This window comes from Rhinopithecus roxellana, chromosome 17 (assembly GCF_007565055.1).
Source record: "Rhinopithecus roxellana isolate Shanxi Qingling chromosome 17, ASM756505v1, whole genome shotgun sequence".
Taxonomy (NCBI): Eukaryota; Metazoa; Chordata; class Mammalia; order Primates; family Cercopithecidae; genus Rhinopithecus; species Rhinopithecus roxellana.
Genome location: NC_044565.1, coordinates 54,834,127 through 54,859,507, shown reverse-complemented (window position 1 = coordinate 54,859,507; position 25,381 = coordinate 54,834,127). Strand labels below are relative to the sequence as shown.

Genomic DNA, 25,381 nt, shown 5'->3' with positions numbered 1-25,381 from the left:
GCTTTGGCCTGGAGGAACCTCTGGAAGACTCCTTCCCACCACTGGGAGGCTCTGGGCGTGCCTCTCCATGGACAGGGAGTGGCTTGAGCCTGGTGGCCATGCATTCAAAAGAATAGTTACAGATATGGAGCCTGCCAAATAATGTTTACACTGTTTCTTAGGGCAAGAAGCAGTCTGTGAGATACAGCTTTAAGGCCAAATTACTGGGACTTCTAGGACATTTGGGAAATTTCCTGGCATACGTAGGATAGTTGAAATCAACACAGTCTTGGGAAATGTAGGCTGCAGGCTTTCTCTAATGGCTGGGGACGATAAAACTCAAGTGATACAGTAGCACACGTACTATCATGAAACCCTAAAAATAAATCCTTCTAAATGGCATCGTTTGAATGCTTAATAGACTTCTATGCCTAGTTTGAGACAAACACTTTAAAAATCATGCTACAAATCCTAAGAAAAGAGCAATCAAAATGATGACAGGTTGCAATAAAGATGTCCTGTAATAGGCTCCCTTTTACATCATTTTACAAGATGATGGAGGGGAGCTCCATCATCTTGACAGAACCAACTTGTGAGAGTGCCACCACCCGGGACAGCACTAATTCGAGCGTGGCACCGAGGACACCATGCCAGCCTGTGCCTCAATGGGTGCCCCCAGCCTCTCCCCCAGATCTGTGTGTGCTGTGGGAGTGCAGAGCTGGGAGCTGGACCCAACAGAGGTGGGAGGACAGCCATACGAAGTGCATTCAGCCACTAGCCTTTTGAATACAGGAAAAGCAAGTTGTCAAAATATAGGATCCTATCTGTCAGGCAGGTGGACATCCTGATAGAAAAGTGCCTGGCCCCTGGTAGACGCCTGTAAATTTCAGTTAAATGAGTGAATGGATAAACCAATTACAATGGACTAATGCATCTCTTGGTCAGCTACATTGTTAATAATTTTATTATAGATTTTAAAAAATTCTCACAATACAAATAAAAAGTTTCAAAGAAATATCCACTCCACAGGCAGCCAGAGGATACCTATGCCTCTATTTCTACACAGATGGTGGGGATGCCGCGTCAATGGAATGCTGGTCAGGCTGCACAGCATCATTCAATGCTAAGCTGGAAGTCAGAAAGGGAACTTAAACACGGCAAGGAGCCTTTCACAGCTTCAAAGACAGCCATAGGGAATTTGCTCTGGGAAAGTCCTGGGATTCCCTGGCCCAAGAAGGGTTTCCTCAAATCCATGTTTGAGCCAGGAACCTAACGGAACATTTGAAACTAAACCAAACCTGAACCAAGCCTCAAAGGCTTCGAAGATGTTGACAGGGTAATCGAGGCAGTGGTGATGCTTTCACAAAATAATTTACATTTGATTTTATTCAAAAATGGATGACCGAGCAGTTCTAAACCCATGAAAAACAGGTCACCCAAGTTATGTCATGTACGATACCAACAGAGAAGCCCAAAAACACCCACGAGAAGAACTTTCGGGGAAGTGCTACGGGCCAGGGAGAGAGAGGCCTCACTTCACTTTGGAGGCCTCATCTCAGGCCAAGGGGGTGGTCAGCTGCTGTGCAGGTGATGGTGACCACGAAACACAGGGCTACCATGAAGCTTTGCTGTTCATGCTAAGAGCTGACACCTGATGAGCTGAAGTCTCTTTTGGGTGTAATGGTTGCATTTCCAGTCACAGCATGATATGTTCTTTCACATCAAGGAATGTCTGTGCAGGAAGGCACCCCTTCCAGAACTCCAGAGGAAACATGAAGTCAGGTGCCCTTCGAGAATTTAACTACTTTTATTGTTGGTGGTAAAATAGATGTTGTTTCAGTCCTGAGTGTAAAAATAAGATAATAAATCCTTATTTTCATTTTAAAATACGATTTTCTAAACTTGAATGTGTTTATGACTTCACCATTATTTTATCTTGCCAGGAAGCTCTAGGAGAAAATTTAAAGAATCAGAATTTGAGGACTGGGGGCACCTGAACGGTCTCACAGCCAGAGGCTCATACCCAGTCACAGAACTGAACAAATTGGACTAACATCTAAAAATCTCAAGGCTTTATATCAAAACCTGGATTTCTGTGTTTTTTTGTTTTCTGGAAAAATATGATGATCTGGAAGCATTGCTCTAAATTTCTCTTGGCCTCAGATGGCCTGAGTGGAGGTGCAGCGTTCCCATGGGAAGGGCATGTGCTACCCCACACCACAGGGCCCTGGAAAGCACATGCCCATTCCTTCCTGGGCTTATGCCTCCTGCCCACCTGCTTCAGGGGTTCACCTCTGCTGCTCTCCATCTGTTCCAAGCTGGTTCTGAAGCTGGACCTAGCAACAGTGGGCTGAGGCTGCGTGGGGAGTGCGGGTGCACCCTGGGTCCCCTGCTCTCTGCCCATGAGGATGACTGAGTCCAAGGAAAGAGCAGACTTTGAAGTCCCAGGGCCTCTGGAGTATCCCGGGGAAGCCAGACCTCGGCTGATGCTTTTGGGTTACGTAACTGTTACAGGAATGACATTCCCATGCTGGGCCTCAAGACTCAGAAAATGGCTCATTGGGACGTTCGTGGGTCCCGGGTAGATACTGGAACTGCGCGTGGCAAAGGTTTGGGATGTACCAGCTCCCCCTGAAGCTGTCCTCTAGCACCTGAGCTTTTGCTCAACGTTTAATAATTTATTTGCGTTTCATTTCTGCTCTTGGAGTAATTTGTTCTTTAATCTCCCTGAAAGTTGCTCCAAACAAGTTTCCATAGACTTTGCACATGCCTTTAAAATAACTCTGGTCTTATCTTCATGTGCTTGTGAGGCCTCCACCCTCCCGCCAGCCCAGCTGCACCTCCGGGATGTAGACGTGCCACATTCCCACCTGCACCTCCCATTCCTGCGGAGTGCTGGGCACACAGCAGGGCTGCCTGACCATGGTGGGCGGGTGGAAGGTGGGCCCTTGATGCTGTGTGGCTCTGAACATCTCTGCATGTGCTTTCTAGGGCCATGTGGTGGGCAGCATCCTCCGTCTACTTTGCTGGCTCTCCGGATTTCAGTGCCTTCATATTCTCGAACTTCTCCTTGTCAGTGGCAGCCCCTTCACTGGATTGCTTCGGAGGACACTGTGGCCTGTGCACTGTGCAGGGCAGCAGCGGCGTACATGGGCATGACAGGGGCGACGGCTTGCAGTGCCAGTGCTGGCTCCACACAAAAACCTGCTTATGCCGACACAGTCACCTCTATGAATCTGAGTATTTTCATGTGTAAAATCCCTACTTATCTCATTGGGTGGTGGAGAGGATTGAAAAAAAGAATCTTAGGCAAGAACCTTTTACAGAGCTTGGTGCACAGCAGATGCTGTCCAACTCTTGAGCTCAAGTGATCCACCCACATCAGCCTCCCAAAATGCAGTGATTACAGGTGTGAGCCACCACGCCTGGCTGGGTACATAGCAGATGCTGAGGAGACGCTTGGGGCCTTCTTCTCATTGCCATGTCTGGGTGTTGTAAGTTTTCCCAAAGGGATAAGGAACAAATGCTTGCAGAATCCATGTTACAGATAACTGCATAGTCCTTCTTAAATAGGGTAAGATGAAGTCCTCTGGATACTGTTGATTACCTTCTCACAATACCAAATATTGTATCAGCCTTTCATGTCCCTGAACTAGTACGCTGGTACTTTGGCCCCAGGGTACAGTCTCCAGGACTCCTACAGCCAAACATTTAGTTGCAATTACAAAATCTAAAAAGTGTGTGTGTGTGTATGTGTGTGTGTGTGTGGTGGGAACATAACTTTCTTTTCTAGATGAGAATATTTTTCTTGGACTCTTCACAGTCTCCCTTAATTCAACTAACTCTTTATTTCTAACAGGATTTGGATTCCTAAATTCCCTGTGCCAGGCAAGGGAGCAGCTGAGAGTGTCTTCTCAGGAGCCACAGCCCTGAAGCCTGGGGAACTGGATCATTCCAGAAGAGGCGGTTCTCTGCACGCCAGGAGAAATGCAGACCAGGAGCTGAGCCCAGCAACCCTGGGACAGAAGCGAGAGTGCATCGTGCATCTTCTCATTCTGCAGCCCCCAGCATGGCGCTTGGCACAGGGCAGTGGCTGGATAAATATTTGCTGAGCTGTACTAAATAAAAATACCAAGGTTTGATTAAGGATCGCATGAAGGTTGGACACACCTTCTTGACCATAAGGAAATAATTTAGTTAAGAGTCACGGATGCTCTACGCAGGAAAGAAAAGGAGTAAAATAAAGAGAAACATTTCCTACCTATAGAGGGAAACATCATAAATATTAGGTAAGTAATGAAAATTCAAAAAACTTAAGACTAGGGGCAGGGCGTGGTGGCTCAACCTGTAATCCCAGCACTTCGGGAGGCCAAGGTAGGTGGATCACCTGAGGTCAGGAGTTTGAGACCAGCCTGGCTAATATGGTGAAACCCCATCTCTACTAAAAATACAAAAAAATAAGCTGGGCATGGTGGCGGGTGCCTGTAATCCCAGCTACTCTGGAGGCTGAGACAGGAGAATCGCGTGAACCTGGGAGGCGGGGGTTGCAGTGAGCTGAGATCGTGCCTCCGGCCTGGGCAGCAAGAGTGAAACTCTGTCTCAAAAAACCCAACAACAACAACAACAACAACAACAACAACAAACACTTAGACTAAGGATACTTTTAAAGGCTGGTAGTTTGTGCTTTTTCAGACAAGTGTAGTGTGAAATAAAAATCATCTCAGGTCTTTTAGCACCTGTAAAATCAGTGTCTTGCAGTATAAACGGTATGGTCAAGGGACACAGTCCTGATCTAGGAGGTGTGGCTGATGCTCCCCATTCCTGGGCAGACACTGTCTCTTGTGGGAACTCACAGCTCTCCCTGCACCACCTGTGAGGGCTCCTCACCCTCTATCTTCTACGGCACCTGTTTACAAACTCACAAATAGCTACACAGCAGTGCACACTTCCTGAGGGTGAGGGCTTTTTAAATTCATTCTTGAATGTCATGGTTCTTCAATTTGTCCCATAGTTTCTTGTAAATAAGAGACCCTCAGTACATCACGAGGAAGGCAGACACTCAAGCACGAAGTTGTAACACAAGACAGGATGAACTCAGTGCCAAAATAGAGAAACCACTGTGGGGGCCCTGGAGGGCAGCGGGGAGCAGTGGGGTGAGGAGCTGAACCTCCCAGGGTCACACCCTGCCTTTGTCTCCTCTTAGCTGTATGAGTTCAAGCAAGTTATCTAAGCTCCATGTCCCAGGATGTCTCGATGACACATATGTGGGCAACAGCACCCATATACACCCGGGGATGCTGAGAAACCAAAGAAGGGAGTGGCTTGGAGAGTGTTCTGGGGAGAAGAATGGCAGTTCTGTGTGGACTGCCAGGCCCAGCCCTGCCTTCTAAGGTGCTTTGGAACAGGCCCAGTCATCCAGAGTCCTCAGCGTCCACTGCCACACCTCAGCCAGGACAATACCATGTGACGAAGCAAGGCTGGCGCATGCCCTGGTGCACCGCTCTGGGGGGTGTTGGAACAGAGCCCAGGGCTCTGCTGTGCAGCCTCACAGGCGGCCATCTGAGCCCTCCTGCTGTGCCGGCTTCCTTTGTGGGCTAAGCTCATCCCAGGGCTGATGGAGACTGCTCTCCCTTGCAACCTGCATTTCCCATCTTGTCCCCTCACAGGTAGCAACCTTGCCATTCTCTTTATAAGGAAGAGCAGAGGAGCCACTGAAGCCAGCCCCTCCGCTGGTCTCATCTACGTCTCTCATTCAATATCCCTTTCCAGCCTGCCTCCAAGTAAGAAGTTTCCATTCGAATCTCTGCTCGCTGCCAGGAATCGTGGCCCCAAATCACAGGGTGGATCCAGGGCTCCTGTTGGACCCCACCCATGCTTCCACATCAGCCCCTGCTGCTGCCACCCCCTCTTGTGAGGGTCTTGCTATATATTTTTCTTTTCCTTTTCTTTTTGGAGATGGGTTCTTGCTCTGCTACTCTGGCTGGAGTGCAGTGACATGATCATGGCTCACTGCAGCCTCAGACCTCCTAGACTCAAATGACCTTTCTACCTCAGCCCCCTGAGCACCTGGGATTACAGATGCTCACCATGTCTGGCTAATTTGTGTATTTTTTGTAGAGATGGGGTTTCACCATGTTGTCCAGGCTGGTCTCAAACTCCTGGCCTCAAGTGATCCTCTGCCTCAGCCTCCAAAAGTTCCAGGATTATGGGTGTGAGCCACTGTGCCTGGCCTAGATCCTTTTCTTAAAGCGGACCTCTGAGGACCCACTCTCTCCCATCCTTCTTTCCTGCATGTCTGTCCATCCCTCTAGCCTGGTCCTCCTCCTGCTTTCCTTCAGCTCGGTCCCTTCCAACCTCCAACCCCGTGGTTAAGGGAAAGCCCCTAAATGAACTCTCCTTGCTGCCTCTGTCACATCAAGTTCATTTTACGGTTTTCCCTTAACCACGCCCCTAATTCCTATCTCACCGTTAGGCACTGCTCTCTCCCGTCTCCTTCCTTGGCGTTTTGCAAATTTATTGATTAGACATCAGTTTCTCTGCACAGTTCACTGGCTGTAAGAGCTCGTGAGGCGGGGCCTCATGACACCCCAGCGTCTGTCCACGTTCTCCATAGTTAGTTCCTGAATGTATGAGGTGGTGGTTCTTCCCTTCCAAAGTTTTAAAATAATACTTGGCTAGTTTTTCCCCCTTTCCCCTATCAAATAATTTATCACATTCTGATTTTGGCTGTTGTCATTTTATCCCGTTTCCTCGCATCTGCCTGGACGCCACACTCGTCCATGCCGGATCCTACCAAGGGGGAGCACTGCTGGAGTCCCCAGGTGTCCCCTCCTCCGCCTTCCTGTCCATCCCCTACAGCCCCCGCTGTGATGCCATCCGTACAGGAATTCTCGGGCTTAAGAACCCAGAGTGGTTCTCTGCTGATTACCTCAAGTCTAGCAATAATGCCTCCTTTTCCTTACCTGCCTTTGCAAAATTTTGACTGGGACAGTGAAAGAGATCTGACTTAACCCACCCCATCTTGCTTCTAACATCCAAGCTGTCCTTGTTCATTCCTGGGCATAGGCTGAATTAACTTTGGGAGAAACTTAGTTTAAACAAAGAAGATAACAGCCCTTTCCCGAAGCCGACCTCCTTCTTGCCTGGGGACTACACTGCCCTTGTAGAACTAACAGCAGCCCTAAGATTAAAAATTATGGTTTAGGAGTCATGCAGCTGGAGGCTACAAGATTCTGACCCTCCCTAAACTGCTCCTAAGGTCAGTGCTTGGGATGCTTTGCAGACCCTGCACTGGGTGGATCAGCTGGCTCCACGCAGATCAATAAACTAGCCCATCTGTTCTTATGGCCCCACCCAGGAACTGACAGAGCTCAAGAAGACAGCTCTGCCTCCCTCTGACCTCATCGCTGACCAATCAGCACTCCTGGGTCACTGGCTTCCCCTACCGACCAAGTTATCCTTAAAAACTCTGCTCCTCAAATGCTCGGGGAGACTGATGGGAGTAATAATAAAACTCCAGCCTCCCGCACAGACGCCCTGAGTGAATTACTCTTTCTCTATTGCAACTCCCCTGTCTTGGTGAATCAGCTCTGTCTGGGGAGCAGGCAAAGTGAACCCCTTGGGCAGTTATATCATCGGGTTGAAGTACAAACAGGCACACAGAGGTCCGCCAGGTGGGGATTGGGCAGCCGCTGCTGTCTCTTCCCGCAACCAATCTCCTTACTGGAGGAAACCAACCTTCACTCCACTCCACAATGGCATGAATAAACAGAGCAGGCTCTCTGTGTATTTATTATTTACAAAATCAGGCTCTGTTTACAACACTTTTTTGTAACTTGCTATCTTTCACTTACAAAAAAATCACAGCCACCTCTCTAGGCTAACGTCTATCCTTTGAACTCATCTTTTTGAATGGCTGCATAGTATTCCTCAGAATATACCTACTATAACTTATCCAGCCAGTCCCCCAAGTTCCTTTACTAACAAGGCTTATGTTGTTTTATTTCACTACAAAAATAATTTACAAACATGATTACAGGTATTTTGCACGTATCTATAGTTTTCTAAAAAGATATTGTCAATTTACGATTAAAAAAGAAAACATTCTGGCCGGGCGAGGTGGCTTACGCCTGTAATCCCAGCACTTTGGGAGGCTGAGGCAGGCAGATCACAAGGTCAGGAAATCGAGCCCATCCTGGTTAACACGGTGAAACCCTGACTCTACTAAAAACACAAAAAATTAGCCGGGCATGGTGACAGGCACCTGTAGTCCCAGCTACTCAGGAGGCTGAGGCAGCAGAATGGAGTCAACTTAGGAGGCAGAGCTTGCAGTGAGCTGAGATCACGCCACTGCACTCCAGCCTGGGCAACAGTGCAAGACTCCGTCTCAAAAAGAAAAAAAGAATCCACACCCTTTTGAGTAACGTGTGACCGTGGGGTTTCTGGAAGCACTGGTCACCTTCAATTTTATTCCGTCCTTGGCTTTGGCTGAGGAAAGCCACGTGTCTCGTCATTTCCCCGGTCCCCGGGGAGGCTAAGCATTCTCTCACGCCTTCCCCGTCTGCATCTCCTCTTCTGTGAAATTGTGATTCATATCCTTTGCCTGTTTTCCTTCTTTCTTTTCACATTTTTCACATCGATTCGTAATAGCTCTCTGTACATTGCGGTGCTAAGGCCTTTGCCCACCTTATCTGTTGCCAGTATTTTCTTCCAGCTTATTGTTGATACTGTTTTGTTATTTTTCTATTTTGCTGATGGTATTTTTTCCCATGTATACATAAATGTTTTCGGTAATTCATTCATTTGAAAAGAATCCCAGTCTCCATGGCCTGTCTGTGACTTTCTCCCTGAGGCTTGCATTTTGGGGTGAGTGGCCAAGTCCCCCCATGGGACCGTTCCTTCCCATGCCCTCACCAGGCTCAGCCCTGGTCTCATGCCCTGCTCCCTCCTCCCGGCGAATCCTCCTGGGGGCATCTGGCTCGCGGCCCCCGCGGCCCCCCCCCTCCCCGGCCCTGCAGGCCATGCTGCCTCCTGGTGATGTTCAGAGGTGTTGGCTCCCTCCCTAATGAATGCCTGTCCCAGAGGATGTGTGGCTACAGTGCAAGTGAAAAAACAAGCTATCTCCTTTTGATAACTACAAAACACACAAATGTAACGAAAGAGCTGCTTTTAATAAGAAATAGACAGTGTTCTGTACTGCTGACCTATAGGCCTGCTTCCCAGACTCCATCTGGTTTATATCCAGCATTTTCTGTCTCTACTTCTCCCGAATTCAGATTTTAGTGATGTGGTAAAAAAATTTAAAATCAAATATTCAAATATGTTTTGCCATAGAAAAATATTACTAGAACTTCCCATTTTTGCAGGTATTTGAAATTATCTTAATGATTTTTCTAGTTTGCAAATTCTTTTTAATCCATTTTGTAAAATTACTTATTTTTTAGGGGGAGGAAAATACTAAAAGAATAAAGAACAGAAAACTTAGAGAATCCTGTGTCTACAAGTGATAGAATGTGGACTCTGTGACATATGTTAAATATTCACGGGGGTGGAAATATGTTGTTCCACAGAAAAGTAATAGAAATGAAAATGCTCTGAAGATTATTAAATGGGAAACATGAAGTTTAGAGACAGGGCATGGGCTTGGAATAGTGTTGTTTTCGTTTTTTCCTACTTACTGTGTCTCTTTAACTTTCAGGCCTCAATTTTATCATCTGCATGAACTATGCCACAGGAATGTCTTTCCTGTGTGCTCATGTGGCAGTCGGTGGATGTGAGCATTCTAACACATGTGGAAGAATCCGGAAAATGCACAGGGCTCCACACGCATAAGGGGGTGCTGCCATGTGCCTGGGGCGGTAGCTGTGAGTTCGCCAGACTGTCGTCCTCACTGCGCTCTCTTCCCGGGAGTGCCCTTCTCCATGAGAGAAATGCACCACTAATATCACACTGCCCTCCCTTCAAGGAGCAGGAATAGAAGAAAAAAAAAAGCATCAACAAGAGCATTCTAAATAATAGGAGAAAACCCTAAAAAAACCCTGCCTGTTGCAGAAGAAAAGAGGAAGTTCTAGAAAGGGTGGAAGAGAAGAGGAAGGAGTATTATGTTGTCAGCACAGCCGCTGTAGGGGGAGGACTGAAGGAAGCAAGCAGGTGGTCTCTCGCTGACCACTGCTGGGTAGTGGCTGAGCGTGAGCGAGGCCATCCCATGTGGGGTTGGAGCACAGAGGCTTTGTCCCCGGGTGATGGGCGTGGGACCAGCTGAGGCCGAAATCCCCGTCCCAGCCAATAGTGCCTGGGCTTGTTGCTCCTTTCCCAAGGGGAGTCCCAGGAGAATGCGGTAGGATTCTCAGAGCCGCTGCACTGGGCAGGTGCCAGGGAGGTGGGCAGTGCTTTGCCCAGGACAGTCCTAGGGGACAGAGGCAAGTGAACAGCTACAAGAGGGAGGAAGGAAGCTGCTCTCTTTGTTTCTTAGTATCCAAGATGGGGTCAATCCAGCCATCAGAAAAGAAGACGTGATGGACATAAAAGAGGACAGGGGGAAATCTGAAGGAATGGTTTAGAAGAAAAAGCCAAGATACCTTCCAAGGATGGAAAGTGGAAGAGGGAAGGACCGGAGAGGCTGAGGTGGAGGAAGCGGTGTGCAGGCTAATTGTTTTGACCATATAAGGAAGTGGTTTGTGGACAATGTGGTCTGGAACAGGCTAGCAAACCCAGGCTAGGAGATGTGAGTGCTGCTGTTTATTTAGTTCTTTTCACACACGCAGAGAGCACACAACCTAACCGTCTACAGTGGGGGCCATCCTGCCTCAGCATAGGCTGCACAGAACCGAACGAAGACGGGCCGCCTTTACCTAGTGAGTGAGGGCCGCCCTGCCTCAGTGCGGGCCGCACAGAACCGAGTGGAGGTGGGCTGCCTTTACCTTACAGGAAGTCTTCTCTCCTAGGAACGGAGGCAGCGTGACTCCTGGCAGGACGCAGGCCCAGAGTTAGGGGCTCGCTCTAAGCTCTACTCCTGGTCCTCTCCAGCTTGTGACTGTGGCAAAGTCACTTAATCTCTCTGTGCCTTGATTTCTCCATCTGCAAAATATGAAAAGCAATATACAGCACCTCATGAATTCATCACCACCTTAGGAAGAGACATACACAGGGTGTCCTCTTTGCAACCGTCAACATGCACACATCAGCTTCCTCCAGGAACCAAACGTTCTCTTTCATGTCCGTGAACAACGCATTCCCCTTTACAGTTTATTCTCCTAGATTTGACGCCTGCTGTTTGGACTGTGACCCTTGCCCAGGCTCCTGTGGGAGCAAGCCCCGGCTGGGAAGGCTTGTTCTCTGCCATCTACGTCAGCTCTGTGCTCTGCCTGAGACGGTTCCATGAGCTCCCAGTTCCTGTGGACCAGAAGCCCTGCACGCAGCCTTATCCTCCCTCCTGCCCAGACTCGGGGTAGACTCAGCCTGTGCGGCAGCATCGGAGGAGCTCCACACCAGGATTCCCACTGTCACCCTTATTCATTCTGTGATGTCTCCAGGGACTTCTGGCGTGAGAGGATCAGCCTAGTCTCCTTAAAATTCGTAGAATTAAAAACCTTACAAAACACTTTCTTGCCCGTTATGTCATTTGGCCATCAATTGAACTTTATGTGACTTTTACGAATAAAGAAACTGATACTCGGAGAGGGTGAAATATGTGCTCAGAACTCCCCAGTTAGAAGGAGACAATGACTGAAACCGAATTATCTGTGTTAAGATCTAGTACAGTTCTTCCCACCGTGAACTAAGGCTGTTCCTACACATGCTCAGGAAGGACCCACAGCGCTAAGATACGGGTCAGGGAATCTGAGTCTCGCCACTAGGTCCCAGGGGAGCCTTGGGTGGTGACACTGGAGAAGTGGCGCCTTATGATTTCCGTTCCAAAGGATTTGGTGCTTCCTGCTCTCCAGCGCTGACAGGACTAAAACTCTCTGGGCTGTTTTGAACCTCAACAGGTCAAGTGAGCAGACAGCCCTGAGCCCCTGCAATGATGCAGCTTAATGCAGATAACCCTTATGGAAGTGCCATCCCACTTTCTATGCAATTCCTCATTTGAGCAACAGGAAACCGGAGAGTAGAGTTAAATAAAAACACAGGGAGTCATAATAGGGCCATTTTCCCCAGATTTTGCAAATCTTTTCCTTCAACCTGGAAACCAGCCCACCTTGTCCACTTCTGCTGACCATTAGGGACTGAGCCCCAAACCCTTTCCTGTGTACTTAATTTTCCCCAAAGAACAATTTCATCCACACACACAGTTAATAAGGGATGGAGCATGTATATCTTGTCAAGAACATAATGGTGGATATGAACCCCAGAAGGTTAAAAGTCCTGATTAGTCCCTTGAAAGAGAAAGGAATTAGACCAAATTGATCTTTTTTCTCTACTACATTGTAGTTTAAAACGAAAGAACTTCTCTTATCCCTCCTTTGGATATAATAACTCCCCTACATGTTACCATGAACTCTGAACTATCTTACAGAATCCTCTGTTATGCGAGACCCCAGGGCCCACACAATTCCTACCCGCCTTTGGATCTTATGTGCCTGCTCCTAATGGTTAATATGGATTCACTGGAAAAACAAAAAAGAAAACAAAAGAAAGAAAAAGAGAAAGAAAATGTTTGCATTGCCCCGTGAAGATGGATTCTAACTGCTCAGACAATGCTGTACATGTGACTCAACCAACAAGCAAAATCTTTAACGGTTAAACAATTTGCAATTAGCCAGAATGGGGTTATAAAAGCACTACCACTTACTACTTCATGATTTGAGCATGTTGTTTTATAAGCATTAACTTCCTAGACTTTCAATGTCTGAATTAAATAATACATCAAAACTGTCTGGCTTATCATTAAATGCTCAATAAATGATAGTGGGCAGTGATATTAATATCGCTAGACATCAATTTATTAATATACATTTTCAGTTTCTAATATCTAACTGGGATGATCTAGACAAGCAGCAAAGGTTACATACAGAAAACTCTGGCTCCCAACATGTGAGTGTGACCAATGAATGTGCCCACCCTTGACTGAGGGCTGAGTCTCTGGGACTCTGCTAGACACGGCTAACGCAGTAGAAAACAGATAGGTAAGACATCGCTACATAAACTCAAGGCAAGGTGGAGAGAAAGAATAGAGAGAAGCTGGAATGGACACAGTTGCCATCTTAAATATGTAGAAAAATAATTTATTTTGGGTGTAAAGACAAATGGAAAGTATGAAAGAACAGAAAATTTAAAAATATAAAAATGTTGGCTCAAGCCTGTAATCCCAGCACTTTGGGAGGCCGAGACGGGTGGATCACGAGGTCAGGAGATCGAGACCATCCTGGCTAACACGGTGAAACCCCGTCTCTACTAAAAAAAAATACAAAAAAACTAGCCGGGCGAAATGGCGGCCGCCTGTAGTCCCAGCTACTCGGGAGGCTGAGGCAGGAGAATGGCGTAAACCCGGGAGGCGGAGCTTGCAGTGAGCTGAGATCCGGCCACTGCACTCCAGCCCGGGCGACAGAGAAAGACTCCGTCTCAAAAAAAAAAAAAAAAAAATATATATATATATATATATATATATATATATAAATGTATTTTTGGGTAAAAAAGAAATTCCATGGCCATCTTTAAATTTACCACCTTTGGGGTCAATAAATGAGAAAAATCTATTAAAATAAAATTAAAATGAGTTAATACATTGGCAACATGCTCAGTTTTCATGCTGTGTCATATGTGGGGTGTTTGCTTTTTTTAGTAAATTATTTTATAAAGCTATAGTTATTTTAAAAAGCATTTTGCAATCAGCTAATGTCAATGGAATATTAGTAATAATATCAAGAAACATACATATGACTAGCTCATAATATCTAAAAATTAAACAGTTATTAATGAATGACAAGCAAACTATGCTACAATTCATATACATAGTATAAATTAAAATGGGTGTGAGGTTCTTATTAAAGTTGTCATATAAAGCATGCTCATTTGTGGGATTTTATGAACAATAACCTTATGCTAGACAATGCTCCTTAAAGAGCCAACAGAACAAGGAATAATGATGAGATGGAAGAAGTTCCCTGCCTGAAATCCGTCCACGTTATTCTGATCAGAAGGTGGCTGCACATGACTCCAGAACAAAGTACTGCACAAAACCCAAAGCTCCCCTCCCTGGGCAGGAGCAGGGCAGCGAGTCTGTCCCCCCAGCCTCTGCAGCCACCACTGGTGCACAGAGTCCTGTCCCAGGGCAGGGGGGTCGAGAACCTACCAAAATCTCCCTTTTGTGGCTCCTAGTTCATTAAAAAAAAAATATTTAAAGTCAGAGGCAGAAATTTCCTCTGGAACATCTATTTTAGGCAAGCAAGTTATCCGGCCTATTTTGTTTCTGTGTATTTGATTTTGAAAACCAAGCATTCGTAAGTGGCCGTCTCCAGAGCCCGACAAGAAGAGCTGGCCTGAGGGCTGGGCGCCCCGCCCTGGGCTGGGCAGGTCCTGTCTCAGCGGGACCACAGGGTGGGTGTGGTGTGTAGGGGCTGTGCCGGCACCCTTCCCCTCCTCCCCACCCCGCCCTCCGGCTACAGCAGACTCCATGTGACCTGAGGGCAGCGGGTTGTTTATTTTGGGTTCCTTATGAATCCCATGGTTTGAGTGTCCCACACCATTCTTTCTTGGATTTCTTCTCCAGTTTGTGGACACAGAGCCCCAGGCATTTTTCAGAATGGGGACCTCCAAGTAAGGGTTTCGAGGCCCTGCATGTTGGAAATGTCTATTTTACTAAGGGGATAATCATCTCTCCCAAGGCTGCAAAGGCCCTGAGGCTATTTTATTCTATGCTATGCATGTATAGTGTTCAGGTTTACGAACGGTTCCACTCCATTGCCAGGCCAGTCTGCAGTCTGATCCTGGTTCCCCCAGGAAGCTCAGAAGCACAGGTTTTCTCTCTAAACAGCTCTAGGGTCTTCTCTTCCTGTTGGTTTTCTGGAGTTTGATGAGTTTAGGTTTTTTTCATTCTTATTGCTTGACATGAGTGCCCCCACACAACCTGAAAACTGTTCACCTCCCAGAACTTTCTTCTTTCTTTATTAATTTTCCCCTCTTTATTTCCTTTATTATTATTATTAGTTTGTTTGAATTTCTACTACTAAATTGATTTGGATTGTTGAATTGTCTAAATTTATCTTCCATTGGTTTTAGCCTTTTTTTTTTTTTTAATCTCTTTTTCTTCTCTATGTTCCGGAAGGTTTTCCTTTTCTTTTTTTATTTTTTTGAGACGGAGTCTTGCTCTGTCGCCCGGGCTGGAGTGCAGTGGCCGGATCTCAGCTCACTGCAAGCTCCGCCTCCCGGGTTCACGCCATTCTCCTGCCTCAGCCTCCCAAGGAGCTGGGACTACAGGCGCCCGCCACCTCACCTGGCTAGTTTTTTATATTTTTTAGTAGAGACGGGGTTTCACCGTGTTAGCCAGGATGGTCTCGATCGCCTGACCTCGTGATCCGCCCGTCTCGGCCTCCCAAAGTGCTGGGATTACAGGCTTGAGCCACCGCGCGCGGCCCGGAAGGTTTTCTAACATTTACCTTTGACTTCCTCAATTGCACTTTAAATTTTCAGTACTCCAATTTTAATTTTCAAAATTAGCTTTTGTCACAGTCACACATTTGCATTTATTTTGGTGAATTCTTGTCTTTACAAGAGGATAGAGATCAAGTCTCACTACTGTGTGATTAATATCTCACACAAGGTACCTTACATGTAAACATCTGATCAATAATAGAGTGAAGAAATAAAGGGATAAAGAAGTGAGTGAGGGCGTCTCTGCTCAGGGCCAGTGCTACCGTGTCCCTGCTCCTCACAACTGTAGAACGTGGATGCCATTAGCCCCATTGTGTAGATGGTGGACAGAAGCTGGAAAGGGTACACAATTTGGTCATTTTTGCACAGTTTATGAGTAAGTCATGAGAGGAAGCACAGGGTGTCCTGAAGCAATTCAGGCAAAAGTAAAACAGTGAACAATGTCAGGACCTCCTGGGTTCCCCTTGTTGGGCATGACCTCTTAGCACCTCAGAGTTCAGCTGAAAAAAGGGCCTGGTTCCAACCTGGTGCCCCGGGGATTCTTGGTTTACTTTTTCATTCCTTGAAGGGGTCTTGTTACCTCCAGTTCCTCCTGCTCAGAGGGGGGTCACCTTCTTTCTACCTGGAAATAGGATCGTGGCTGTCATGTTTTAACCCTGCTCCATGGTGAGAAGCAGATTATACATCTTGATCCCGTGTGCACATCCTATGCATATTATAGAGAGATTTGAAACCATGATAAAATCAAACATTTCACAGAACAACACGTTCTTAGTATGTACGACATCCTCAAATACTTTCCATTTTACGTCTTTTTGTTGATATTAGTATTGCCTCCTCAGGTTGATATCACAACTCACAAACGAATTGTGGCCATAGCTGGAGAAACACCGGTATAAGTTAGCTGGGGTGTATTTTCTCCATGGTCTCTCGACCATGAGATTTGGTGTGTGATCGCGTGGTTGGTTCTCTGCTGCTGCCGGAACAGCGGCGCCTGCCTTGACCTCTTCTAGCCCAATACCTCGTCACCACTTACGATAGTAAGATACTGAAAACATTATCTATGATATCAGTTGTAAAGTACAGTTGTGTATCTCTCAGTTTCATATAGAATTCAATTTCAAAACTGCTTTCTGTGTATGCCACATGCTTCAGTTGGTCTATCATTGGATGCCACTGGTAAGTGTCGGGCCCATGTTGTCCTCCAGGCTGCCTAAGAGACAATGAGGATGGAAAGTATGAAGTGACTCCAGAAGCATCCCAAGACCCTCATGCCTTCAGTGGACCAAGCATTACACTAACTGCAAAAGGGTGTAATCATTTCTCCCTACTCACAGGGTAGGGTCAACGTTTTTCAGGGTAAATATTCAGCATGATAGTTTAGGCTTGTGATATGTGTCCCCACCCAAATCTCACCTTGAATTGTAATCCCCACAGGCCCCACATGTCAAGGGCAGGACCAGGAGGAGGTAACTGGATCAAGGGGGTAGGGCGGTTTCCCCCATGCTGTTCTCATGATAGAGAGCGAGTTTCAAGGGATCTGATGGTTTTATAAGCATCTGGCATTTCCCCTACTTGCACTTCTCCTTCCTGCCACCTTGTGAAGAAAGTGCCTTGCTTCCTTTTTACCTTCTGCCAGGATTGTAAGTTTCCTGAGGCCTTCCCAGCTATGTTAAAGCATGAGTTGGGCTTGGCACGGTGGCTCAAGCCTGTAATCCCAGCACTTTGGGAGGCCGAGACGGGCGGATCACGAGATCTGGAGATCGAGACCATCCTGGCTAACATGGTGAAACCCCGTCTCTACTAAAAAAAAAAAAAAAAAAAAAAAACTAGCTGGGCGAGGTGGCGGGCGCCTGTAGTCCCAGCTACTCGGAGGCTGAGGCAGGAGAATGGCGTAAACGCAGAAGGCGGAGCTTGCAGTGAGCTGAAATCCGGCCCCTGCACTCCAGCCTGTGCGATAAAGCGAGACTCTGTCTCAAAAAAAAAAAAAAAAAAAAAAAAGCATGAGTTGATTAAACCTCTTTTCTTTATAAATTACTTAGTCTTCCATGTGTCCTTATAGTGGTGTGAGAATGGACTAACACATCTTGGGACTTACTAAGAACCAATCTGTGCCTCCACATCAACCCCGGGGTAAGCTTACAACTGCTCCAAAATATGCACGTGTTCTTCTTGAGTCCTCATCCCATTTTCCAGTTAGCCTTGCTCCATTCCCATGGCCTGCTCTGCATGGGGGGCATCTGTGCTTCTGGTGTGTGTGTCTCAACACAGCCTCACACTTCCTGCCAAAGGCCTTTTGGGCTTTTCCACGTGACGTTTCACACAAATTATTGAAAAAGTCAGCAGGTAGGAGGGTCACTTATTAAACACCCCTCAGCCTTCTCCTCCATGTTCCCTGTGACAGTGAATAGTAACTACCCAGGCCTGCAGCCCAGGCTCATCCACCATCATCCAGGCCCATGGCCTTGGCCTCTGGGTAGCTCCTCTCAGCCTCCCGGTACCTCTCAGTAGAGCTCTTCTCTCCCTCCTGCTGTGTGGCTTGATTCCCGCTGATGGACCATGGCCCGTGGGCCTGCTGCTTCTTCCTCAGGCAGCCACAGGGGTTTCTCTCCTGGGGTGGGTGCCTTGGTCCCTCCTGCCCCTTCTCTATGTCTTTGTGAGATGTCCCCTTCCTGCAGCTGAGTCTTCAGTGCCACCCCATCACCTTCGAGGTAAGCCAGCACCCTGGTGTGGGGCCTGTGGGTGTCCAGGGCCACCGAGCCTCCTCCATGTCTGCACACCTCCCTGTGCGGACCCCCGCATTCCCTAAGTCTCCCCTCAGCCTCTGGGAGCAGCACCTGCTCTCATGGCCCCAGGCCCGGCTGCTTCAGGCACCCCCACTCCACTCCCTCAGTGCACCATGCTTCCTTTTCCATCAAGAAGCATAATATATTGATTCATGCCTTTTGTGAATGCATTATTTCCTGCATGCGTTCTCTCCTGCACGCGTTCTCTCCTGCACGCGTTCTCTCCTGCACGCCTTCTCTCCTGCATGCCTTCTCTCATGCGTTCTCTCCTGCATGCCTTCTCTCCTGCACGCCTTCTCTCCTGCACGCGTTCTCTCCTGCACGCCTTCTCTCCTGCACGCCTTCTCTCATGCGTTCTCTCCTGCACGCGTTCTCTCCTGCACGCCTTCTCTCCTGCACGCCTTCTCTCATGCGTTCTCTCCTGCACGCCTTCTCTCCTGCACGCCTTCTCTCCTGCACGCCTTCTCTCCTGCACGCCTTCTCTCATGCGTTCTCTCCTGCATGCCTTCTCTCCTGCATGCCTTCTCTCCTGCATGCCTTCTCTCCTGCATGCCTTCTCTGCTGCATGCGTTCTCTCCTGCATGCCTTCTCTCCTGCATGCCTTCTCTCCTCCATGCCTTCTCTCCTGCATGCCTTCTCTCCTGCATGCCTTCTCTCCTGCATGCATTCTTTCCTGCATGCATTCTTTCCTGCATGCCTTCTTTCTTTTGCACCCTTTCCTACTTCAGACACAAAGCACATCATTATGTGGTACCCTAACAGTCTGCTTACTAGCCTAGTTTCTCCACTGAATTTAAAAAAATAAATTTTATAATGTATATTTAATGTTTACAACATGTTGATATGGGATACACATACATCATAGAATGCTTACTATAGTGAAACAAATTAACTTATTTATTATCACGGTTACTTTTTTGTGACAAGAGCAGCTAAAATCTACTTATTTAGCAAAGCCTCTAACACAGTATAATTTTATTAACTTTAGTTTTCATATTGGGCATTAGATCTCTAGACTTGATCATCCCACATATCTGCTATTTTGTATCATTTGACTTATATCTCCCCATCCCCCCACCCATAACCACCATTTCATTCTCACCTATGTGTATTTGAGCTTTTATTTTTAATTTTTACTTTTCTGAGACAGGGTCTTACTCTGTCACCCAGGCTGGAGTGCAGTGGCATGATCTTGGCTCACTGCAACCTCTGCCTCCCAGGCTCAAGTGATCCTCCCACCTCAGCCTCCGAAGTAGCTGAGACTACAAATGCACATCACCATAATTGGCTAATTTTTGTATTTTTAGTAGAGATGGGGTTTCACCATGTTGGCCAGACTGGTCTCCAACTCCTGAGCTCAAATGATCCATCCCCCTTCAGCCTCCCAAAGTGCTGGGATTATAGGCCTGAGCCACCGGGTCCAGCCTGAGCTTTTTAGAAAAAAAAAAAAAAGAAAAAATATTGTATTATCTCACATTTAAGTGAGATAACTTATTTATCATCTCACATTTAAGTGAGATAATACAATATTTTTCTTTCTGTATCTGACTTATATTAGTATAATATTTTCTGGGTATATCTATATTGTGGCAAATAGCAGGATTGCAATCTTCTTAAGGCTGAATAACACTCCATTGAAGATATATATATATCCCCCACATTTTTTCTATCCATTTGTCCATCAGGTTTTGCTTTTGTATCTTGGCTACTGTGAATCATGCTGCAATGAACATGGGCGTTGCAGGCATCCTTGCAAGGCATTGATTTTGTCTCCTTTGGGAATTTCCTCAGGAGGACTGGTGGGTCACGTGGCTGTTCTATTTTTAATGTGCTCTTTTTCATAGTGGCTGTACCAACCCACATTCCCATTATAGTGTGCAAGGCTTCCCTTTTGTCCACACCCTCACCAGCCCTTGTTATCTCTTGACTTTTGGATAATAGTTGTAAACCAAAAAGTATCTGAGATGGGTCTCAATCAGTTTAGAAGGTTATTTTGCCAAGGTTAAGGAAAAAAAAAAAAAAGAAGAACAAAATTACAGAAACAGTCTGTGCCTTTCTCCAAAGATGAATTTGAGAGCTTCAATACTTAACAGGGAAAACTGGCACTTTACGTAAGATAAGGTGAATGAGGAGTTGCCGCCTGTGGAGACATTTAACCTTTTATCTGTAGCTATCTGCTTAGGAACAAAAGGAAAAGCAACTTCTTGCATGACTCAGCTTTCAGTCTAATTTTTTTTTTTCTTTTGGCAGAGGGAATTGGGGTCCCAAGTTGTTATTTTCCATTCACACAGCTGTCCTTCCAGGTGTGAAGTGGTAATTTTTGATGAAACCACCTTTGATAAATGGTAACAGTGAGAAAATTCTGGGAGTGGAAGATCTGATCCAGCCAATGCCATTTTGCCTTTAGCCTCAAGCTGCCAAGTTAGCTTCGGGAGACATTTAGTTGATAGTTTAAATGATAATTGATAGGCCTTCCCCCAAACCCAACTGCCTTTGTAAAGCTAATGAGAGACCACCCCGTGAGGGGGAGAAGAGGAGCCTGAATTCTGTTAAGGTGTAGACATTCATGATGGCCAGCCATTATTCTGGAGGTCCTGCAGAGAGCATCACTATGGTAGAACCTAAGATCGGCTTTTTGAGGCATCTTTTCAGGTTTTGTTGCATGCCTGACACCCATGGCTCCACGTGGACCCCCCAGTAGATGACTCTTTCGCTCCTGGGGCCCCACCCAGAAACCACTCAGTGCACAGCGGGAGCCTTCCCACACCGTGATTGTATCCCATTCAGTTGGCAGCAAGCAGCCACTGCCTGGGCGCCCCACCCTTTCCTCAAACTGTCCTTGAAAATCCCTTAACCTACAAGCCTTCCATGAGGTCGATTTGAGTAATAACTCCATCTGCCACGGCCGTGGCCAGGCTGGCATTAATTAGACCCTTGGTTTACTGCAATGCCCTGGTCTTCATTTGTGCAGTGGGCAGGGAGAACAGGCCAGGAGGGTACAATGATGGCTTTATTTTGCATTTCCCGTTTGAGGAGTGATGTTGAACACCTTCTCATTTGCCTGTTGGACATTTTTATTTATTGTTTTAAAAAATATCTGTTTAGGATCTTCACTCATTTGAGGATTATTTGCCTTATTTTTACTCTTGATTTGTAAGAGTTATTTACACATTTTGGATATTAACCCCTTATCAGCTGTGATTTGCAGACATCTTTTTTTCCCACTCTATGGGGTGCTTTTTCATTTTGATATTGTTTCTTTGGCTGTGCAGAAGCTTTTTAGTTTGGTGTACTCCATTTATTTTTGTTTCGTCATTTAAGCTTTTGGGTAGCATTTTTAAAAGTATTGCTGTGACAAAGGTCAAGGAGATTTTCCCCAACATTTTCTTCTATGAGTTTTATGGTTTCAGGTTTTACATTTAGGGCTTGCATCCATTTTGAGTTATTTTTTTTCAAATGTATAAGACAAGGATCCAGTTTTACTATCTTCCATGTGAAAATTCAGTTTTCCCAGCACTGTTTATTGAAGGAACTGTCCTTTCCCCATTGTGTCCTCTTGGTGACTTTGTCAAAAATTAGTTGCACATATGTGTTTCAATTTATTTTGGGGCTCTATGTTCTGTTCTATGGGTCTACGGTTCTGTTTTTATGCCAGTATCATACTGCTTCAATATCTATAGCTTTGTAATATAATTTTAAATCAAGAAGTATGATTCCTCCAAGTTTGTTTTTCCTTCTCAGTGTTTTTTTTTTTTTTTGTTTTTCTGGCTTCTTCGAGTTTTTTGTGGTTCTACAAACATTTTAGGATATTTTCCCAATGTTTGTGAAAATACCTATTGTCGCTATTGAAGATTTTAATAGGGATTGTGTTAAATCTGTATATCACTTTGGGTAGTATGGACATTTTAACAATATTAATTCTTCCTAATGAACATGAAATAGCTTTTCATTTATTTGTACCTTTTTCCATTTCTTTCTTTAACATTTTATAGTTTTCAGTGCACAAATCTTTTACCTCCTTTGTTAAATTTATTCCAAAATATCTTTTTTGATACTATCATAAATGGGATTGTTTTATTGATTTACTTTCCAGCTAGGTTATTATTTGTCTACACAAATGCTACTGGTTTTTGTATGCTGATTTTGTATTCTGCAACTTTATTGAATTCATTCATAATTCTAACAGTATTTTTGTGTGTAATCTCTGGGATTTTCCACATATAGGATCATGTCATCTGCAAATAGAGAAATGTTACTTCTTCCTTCTGAAATGGATCCCTTTTGTTTATTTTCTTTCATTTCTTGTCTGACTGTTCTTGTTAGTACTTCTAATCCCATACTGAATAGAAGTGGCAAGGGAGGGCATCTCTGCTTTCTGCTGGATCTTAGTGGGAAAGTTTCAGTTGCTCCCTGTTAATTATGTTAGCTGCAGGTTTTACATAATAGCCTTCATAATGCTGAGGAACTTTTCTTCTATACCTAAACTGTTAAGAGGTGTTTTTGTTTTGTTTTGTTTTGTTTTTTATCATGAAAGGGTGTTGAACTTTGTGAAAAGCTTTTTCTGTGTCTGTTGAGATGATCATGGGGTTTGAAAATCTTTCATTCTGTTAATGGGATGCATCACATTGATTGATTTGCATATTTGAAACCAGCCTCCCACTGCATTTTAAAGATCATTCTCAAGCTGTGCAAAAGCTCTGCCTTTACATTTTGGGCATCTATGGGGTAAAATGGAGAGTACACCAAGGCAGTGCCCATCTGGCAGAACTTCAGAGTAGATTCTCCTGTTTCTCCTCCTGCTCAGCTGCTTTTCTGTGTAAAGAGTGAGGAAGGTGAGAAGCATAGGCAGCAGGGGATTAAGAAACAACTTGTTCCTAAATGACCCTTCAGGTCTGGGGGAAAACACTTTGAAGAATGGGAAGCCAAATATTTTTCCCCTAGACCTAGATGTTTGAAGCTGCAAGTCTGGAGGCTGACTATATGTTGTTAAGTTCTGCTTGACTATGAACAAGCTGTGTAATGTGGGGATGGTTAGGTGCTGTCTGGGTGTAGACAGGGCCCGCTGCCAGTGACAGCAGTGTGTTAGGAAAAAAGGCACACAGGAGGTGCCGCTCTGCTGCTGTCTCTCCATCATACCCACAGATTCATTACACTGGGTCAAGTCTCGGTACCTTCTGGATACACTCCCCATGGCTGCAACTACCCAATGATCGATTCGACACCCTTCTAGGAATGTTCTACCATTAAAAGATCAAAGATTAAATCCATGATCTTCTATGCAATGGCTTTGTGAACTTTAAGATTTAGAAGCCACACCCACAGCTAACATCATACAGAACAAAGTAGGAAGGCAAACACTTTCTGACCGACTTCAAAACTCACTACAAAGCAACAGCAATCAAGACAGAGTGGTGCCACTCTGTTCAGTGGCACAGAATCCATATTAAGATGCATCTACTGTCAACAGACTCTTCACAGGGGTGCCGGGGCTAGTCGAAGGGGAGAGAATCATCTTTTTAACCAACCAGATATCCCCATGCAAACAGGAGTACTCATTTCTGCGTACTTCAGCACAGCAAGATGGAGTTGGTGGCAGCCTGCCTCCAGCATGTCCCTATCTCACACTGTATACAATAATAAACTCAAAATGGATCCAAGACCCAAACTTGGATCCATATAAGAACTAAAACTAGGCTGGGCATGGTGGCTCATGCCTGTAATCCCAGCACTTTGGGATGCCAAGGCGGGTGGATCACCTGAGGTCAGGAGTTTGAGACCAGCCTGGCCAACATGGCAAAACCCCGTCTCTAGTAAAAATACAAAAAAATTAGCCAGGCATGGTGGCGTGTGCCTGTAATCTTAACTTCTAGGGAGGCTGAGGCAGAAGAATCACTTGAACCTGGGAGGCAGAGGTTGCAGTGAGCCGAGATTGCACCACTGTACGCCAGCCAGGTTGACAGAGCAAGACTCCATCTCAGGAAAAAAAAAAAAAAAAAAAAAAAAAAGAACTGCACTGCAACTACACAACTCTCAGATTTGGCAACATATTCTTAAATATGAGAACAAAAGCATGAGCAACAAAAAAGTAGATAAATTGAACGCTATCAAAATTTTAAAAAACAGACTTTTGTGTTGCAAATACACCACCACAAAAGTGAAAAAAAAAATCTACAGAAGGGGAGAAGATATTTAAAAATCATATACTGATAAGTGATTTCTATCCAGAATATATAAATAATTATTATAAATCAATAATAGAACGACAACCCAATTAACAACTGGCAAAGGATCTAAACAGATATTTCTCCAAAGAAAATCTGCAAAAAACCCTAAACACACAAAAAGATCGTCAATATTATTAGTCATCAGAAATGTATAAATCAAAACTACAGTGAGACCATGCTATGCCCACTGGGATGTCCAGAAGCAAACGTCAGATGCTGACAAGTGCTGGTCAGTTGTCACTTGTTGTAGGCAGGGAGCCCTCATTGCACTTGAGGATGGCCCCAGGTGCTACGGCATCGAGGAAATCAGAAGCTGCACGTTGATGGTGAGAATGTCAACGGTACAGTCACTTTAGAAAACAGTGAGGCAGCTCCTGAATGGCTTGGCCAGAGTCACGTCACTATGTGACCCAGAAATTCCACTCCTAGAGAAGCAATAAGAATGTGTTCACACATTCATATAAAGACTGTATATGTTTACTGTCGCTTTATTTGTGATAGCCAAAATGTAATCTCCTCAAATTTCCATCTACTCATGAATGGATAAACAGAATGGGGCTTATTTATATAATAAAATTCACTGATGTGGGATATATATGGATTCACAGATAACGAAATATGTATCTACCATAAAAAGTTATGAAGCACTGATAGATGCTACCACATAAATGAAGGTTGAACACATTATGCTGAGTGAGAGAAGTCAGTCTCAAATGGCCACGTCTAATGATTCTATTTACACAAAAAGTACAGAATAGAGAAAGTTGCAGAGGCAGAAGGTAGATTAGTGGCCACTCAGGGCCA

General features: G+C 45.5%; 1 protein-coding gene across 9 annotated transcripts in view; it reads right to left on the bottom strand.

Moving 5' to 3' along the window:
* Positions 1-25,381, bottom strand: part of MYT1L (myelin transcription factor 1 like) — a 542,339-nt gene that overhangs the window by 197,477 nt on the left and 319,481 nt on the right. For all 9 annotated transcript variants that reach the window (XM_030921195.1, XM_030921201.1, XM_030921198.1 and 6 more), the window contains one exon: positions 10,899-11,055. The gene's annotated coding sequence lies outside the window, so the exon portion shown is untranslated. The remainder of the gene's footprint in view (positions 1-10,898; positions 11,056-25,381) is intronic.